The sequence below is a fragment of the Rana temporaria genome, unplaced genomic scaffold, assembly GCF_905171775.1.
Source record: "Rana temporaria unplaced genomic scaffold, aRanTem1.1, whole genome shotgun sequence".
Lineage (NCBI taxonomy): Eukaryota > Metazoa > Chordata > Amphibia > Anura > Ranidae > Rana > Rana temporaria.
Genome location: NW_024404620.1, coordinates 46,280 through 52,163, shown reverse-complemented (window position 1 = coordinate 52,163; position 5,884 = coordinate 46,280).

The window sequence follows — 5,884 nt, the reverse complement described above, 5'->3', positions numbered from 1 at the left end:
CCCTCCCTTCCTATTCACCCTCCTTTACTAAGATCCCTCCCTCTTCCTCCTTCTTCTGTTCCCCTCCCCCTCCCTTCCTATTCACCCTCCTTTACTAAGATCCCTCCCTCTTCCTCCTTCTTCTGTTTCCCTCCCCCCCTCCCTTCCTATTCACCCTCCTTTACTAAGATCCCTCCCTTCCTATTCACCCTCCTTTACTAAGATCCCTCCCTCTTCCTCCTTCTTCTGTTCCTCTCCCCCCCCCCCCTTCCTATTCACCCTCCTTTACTAAGATCCCTCCCTCTTCCTCCTTCTTCTGTTCCTCTCCCCTCCCTTCCTATTCACCCTCCTTTACTAAGATCCCTCCCTCTTCCTCCTTCTTCTGTTCCTCTCCCCTCCCCCTCCCTTCCTATTCACCCTCCTTTACTAAGATCCCTCCCTCTTCCTCCTTCTTCTGTTCCTCTCCCTCCCCCTCCCTTCCTATTCACCCTCCTTTACTAAGATCCCTCCCTCTTCCTCCTTCTTCTGTTCCTCTCCCCCCCCCCTCCCTTCCTATTCACCCTCCTTTACTAAGATCCCTCCCTCTTCCTCCTTCTTCTGTTCCCCCCCCCCCCCCCTCCCTATTCACCCTCCTTTACTAAGATCCCTCCCTCTTCCTCCTTCTTCTGTTCCTCTCCCCTCTCCCTCCTTTACTAAGATCCCTCCCTCTTCCTCCTTCTTCTGTTCCTCTCCCCTCCCCCTCCCTTCCTATTCACCCTCCTTTACTAAGATCCCTCCCTCTTCCTCCTTCTTCTGTTCCTCTCCCCTCCCCCTCCCTTCCTATTCACCCTCCTTTACTAAGATCCCTCCCTCTTCCTCCTTCTTCTGTTCCTCTCCCCTCCCCCTCCCTTCCTATTCACCCTCCTTTACTAAGATCCCTCCCTCTTCCTCCTTCTTCTGTTCCTCTCCCTCCCGCTCCCTTCCTATTCACCCTCCTTTACTAAGATCTCTTCCTCTTCCTCCTTCTTCTGTTCCCCTCCCCCTCCCTTCTATTCACCTCCTTTACTAAGATCCCTTCCTCCTCTTCCTCCTTCTTCTGTTCCTCTCCCCTCCCCCTCCCTTCCTATTCACCCTCCTTTACTAAGATCCCTCCCTCTTCCTCCTTCTTCTGTTTCCCCTCCCCCCTCCCTTCCTATTCACCCTCCTTTACTAAGATCCCTCCTTCTTCCTCCTTCTTCTGTTCCTCTCCCCTCCCCCCTCCATTCCTATTTCACCCTCCTTTACTAAGATCCCTTCCTCTTCCTCTTCTTCTGTTCCTCTCCCCTCCCCCTCCTTTACTAAGATCCCTCCCCTCTTTCCTCCTTCTTCTGTTCCTCTCCCCTCCCCCTCCCTTCCTATTCGCCCTCCTTTACTAAGATCCCTCCCTCTTCCTCCTTCTTCTGTTCCTCTCCCCTCCCCCCATACTCCCATTTTTTCCTAGTGATCCACCAACACCAGCTTGGTCCTTATGTGCAAGAAATGAATGGTGTGACTGGAATGAGGTTCCTTCAATCTGAAGTTCCATGACAGTGAGTGGACTTTTATATCTTTCTATGGTCATCTGATTTATGGTCTCCTAGTAATATGGAGACATCCAAGCCATGTATAGATGGTCTCGGTGGTCCCTGTAGAAATCCTTATATATGGACATTTGTGCATTATTAACCACCTCAGTACCCGACACTTTCACCCCCTTCCTGCCCAGGCCAATTTTCAGATTTCAGCGCTGCCACACTTTGAATGACAATTACTCAGTCATACAACACTGCACCCAAATTACATTTTTATCATTTTTTGTGACCGTCGGCCCGGCCCAGTTGACTTTCTGCCTTGGTTTTCTTTATGGCTACTCCCTGCCTCAGTCCCGGGGGAGACCACTCATGCCAGACCACCGTTCAATCCCACCCTTGGAGCTGACCTTATTCTTTGGGCTACTTTGTAAGTAGGAAAGGAATTGTCCTTTTTTTCATCTCTAGGATAGAATGCATAGCTAGCTACTAAATGTATCCATTATTCCATTACTTTATAGTTTAACCCATGCAGCCAACTCCTGACGAGTGGCAAAAGGCCATGAAACGCGTTGAGTGTTCATCCAGGGATGCCAAGCCACGCTAGCTCCAATAATTCTAACCAATCGTGTTTTCTATCGGTATTTATTATGTGAATTATATATATATTATATTTCTTCTATGTTTTATCTGTATTTATTTGTTCTTTGCTATGAAATGTAATGTCTGTCACAAATCATGTTTAGAGATCAACTCTGTATTAATAAATGAATTATTATTATATCAACTTATGTAGATTTTTTATGATTGTATTTTTACATCATAAATGCGTTCTTATATTATATTATTGAATGATGTTTACTAATATCACTATCATGAAGCCCCCCCAGGGGATTGCGACATTCAAGTTATTTACATTCCATACACATTATCAGATACACCCACATGCCTCCATCAAAGTCCCAATCTACCTCTCCCTTCCTTCTTACATATATATGCCGGGATGGAGGCATGCCGGGGTGTAGCTCTAGGTATAGACAGCTCATACCCATTTTCTAGCTGTTTTATTAGCTATATATGTGTTGTGACCTTGTGTTCTGTGTCTTTAAGACTTTTCTATATGTAATAAAAATATCTTTGTTAAACAATTGGTTATATAAGAACTGTATATATTTTTTCTTACTTTTTTTGTGTTATATTTGAACTTCTGTGGTAGCTCTGTAAGGTATTTTACAGGCGTGGCTACTATGAGACATTTCTTGGGGCTGCAGTTCCTCTCATCTCCACAAGGTGGTGATCTCACTCATATCCAGACAGGAAGATTCTATGGAATGCAGACAGGAAGTGATGTCATTACAGACAGGAAGTAATCTGGAATAAAGACAAGACGTTCCATGAGGCAGGAAAGAGGAGACATTGCTGGAAGTAACAGCAGAGGAGGTAATAAGATCTTATTTCCTATTTACACCCACAGAGGTCGCCTCCCCCGATCACTTCCAGCAGCCCCCCAGTGAGGGGCTTCGTTCTCTGTGACCCCAAACATGGCACAATGCAGCCACTGAGATTCCCAAGTGATGACAAAGGCTGAGGTGAGGGGCATGAATGGGGGGAGGGGGTCTGAACCGGGGTGCCAGTCAGAGGGGGTTATGGGCGGGGTTAGGGTTGGCACTTTTTCTTTATGCCAAACCCGAACGATTTAGAGGCGCACAGTATATATATATTTTTTAGTATACACTATAGGATTGTAACAGACCGGGGACACCTTTGGGAACTCCAAAGAGAATATTAATGTGGCGCACATAGTGCCCCCTCACCCTCCTGCCATGTTCTGTCCTGAGCCACATTCCTGTCTGAATATTGTGTCCGGGTTTCAGGTGGACTGAAACCTGGACACATGATTCAAAACCCGGACTATCCGGGTGAATCCTGGAGAGGTGGCAACCCTAGCAGGGGTGGCAGAGGTATGAGATGAGGAGGATGGATAGGAATAGCTGGGAGAGATGAAGGGACAATAATATAGGCATCCCTGGAAGGGGCACATAGGTGTTGGGCGAGATGGGGGCAGAAGGCTGGGCAGAAACTCCAGAGAGCAGCTGGCAGTAGGAGAGGAGTTTGAGATGTGCAGAGAGTTGGTCCTGCCCCCCCACACATCTCAAGGGCCACACACACACTGAGGACCCCCACCCCACATACAGGCACTCACCAGGCCCTAGGAGCTGCAGCTGGCATCAGTGATGGGTCCCTCAGAGCCGGCACAGGGCACAGCCCAGTATGGAGAACTTTGATCTTGTGTCTGGGGGAGGAGGAGTGGGGAGAGGAGTTGGCTGATGTTGGGGGGCGCTGTGCCCATGTTGGGAGCAGACCAGACACAGCAAGGGGGCTCTGCAAAGGCTGAATGTGCTGCACACTCTGTTCTCAGTTATCCTAATTGGCGATCACCAGGGGAGCCTCCCCTGGTCCTGGAACCCTTTACTCCAGGAGGAAAGCAAGACCCTTCCCTGCTGTCTTAGTCCCCCCCCCCCCCCGTGTTGGCAGAATGCCAGGGTCACAGGTGTGACCTTTGTGACTGTAATAGTTCTGCCACTGGTTCTGAGTAAACTAGAGGAGCTGAGGGGTCTCTGAGGTGGTAGTGGGACTAAAGGATTCTGGGAGCCTCTGAGAGTTTTCTTCATCTGAAGGGCTCTGGGACCCCCGAGGAGGAAGTGTAGATGAAGGACTTTGGGGGCCTCCTAGGAAGTAATAGGACTGAAAAACTCTGAGAGGTTAGTGGGACTGAAGGGCTGTGGGGGCTCTGAGGGGGTAGTCAGGCTGCAAGGCTCTGAGGTAAGAGGGGGCTTCTGGGCTCATAAGGGCTCTTGGTCTCTGATGGTCCCCCCACCCCACCTGCACTTACTTTTCTGACCTTCTTAAAGAACTCCTGCCAGCAAATGTAGGAAGCCTTCACCTCACCATCTCACTGGTCAAGGAAAATGTTCCTGAACACAAAATAGACCAAGAGAACAAACCCCTCCCCCTGTTGTCCTCCTCCTACCCACACTGAGTTGCTATTGGAGAGTAAGGAACAGACTCCTCCCCCACAGTTCTGTACTCCACCATCAGAATCCTCCTGCTATCCAATCCAATCCCTTCTCTTACTGCAGAGAGTGACATCACTCCTGTCAGTCAGCAGGCTGCCAGAGATTGGAGTCTTGCAGCCGGAGTTCTGGCAAATTATCCTGATTAGCCGTTCCCCTTCCTGGACATCACGATGACCCAATATTGTCCTCACTGCACAGCCTCAGAGCAAACACGTCAAAGAAAGGAGCGTATTTATCATTCCTTGTCTGCAGATCTAAAACTAATCAAAACCAATTCAGAAACTAAACAATCCCAACAGAGAAAAGAGAATTTCTGATCTGGTAAGACAAGAGGGTCCCAGGAGCCAAAAAAAAATCAGATGCTAAACCGTCCAGACTAAATATGTTCTCATGGAGACAGTAGTTCCTAAATATCCAGCGACCCTCCTATTACCCCCTCACATCCACATCCTATTATTGTGTGACCAATACCATCCAGATAATTCTTACTTTCATTTCCCAAAGATATTCATCTACAAGGAGACCTGTATAGATCAAATGATGCCACCAATGAGGATGGAGGAGGACCGGAGTCACATGACTGAGAAGATACTAAACCTCACCCTGAAAATCATCTACCTGCTGACCGGAGAGGTGAGGAGGATTCTGGGAGGTCACATGGCATCACTCTTATCTCTATTAATAATACAGACCTGACTGGAGAGGTGAGGAGGATTCTGGGAGGTCACATGGCATCACTCTTATCTCTAATAATAATACACAGACCTGACCGGAGAGGTGAGGAGGATTCTGGGAGGTCACATGACATCACTCTTATCTCTATTAATAAAACGCAGACCTGACCGGAGAGGTGAGGAGGATTCTGGGAGGTCACATGACATCACTCTTATCTCTAATAATAATACACAGACCTGACCGGAGAGGTGAGGAGGATTCTGGGAGGTCACATGACATCACTCTTATCTCTATTAATAATACAGACCTGACCGGAGAGGTGAGGAGGATTCTGGGATTCTAACATGATATTCCTATTGGTTCCTCAATACAGAGATTTCCTCTTGTGAAGTCAGGTGATCACATGACCATCACAGTGCCTCCATGTGATTCCCTAAAACCCGAGAGACACAACATGGAGAAGATTCTAGAAGTCACCAAGAAGATGATGGAGCTGCTGACAGGAGAGGTGAGGAGGATTCTGGGAATTTTGGGACATTATCCAGTAACAGACAAGGGGTGTGTCTGGATGGTGACTGTATCATTGTGTGTGTCAGGTTCCTATAAGGTGTCAGGATGTCACTGTCT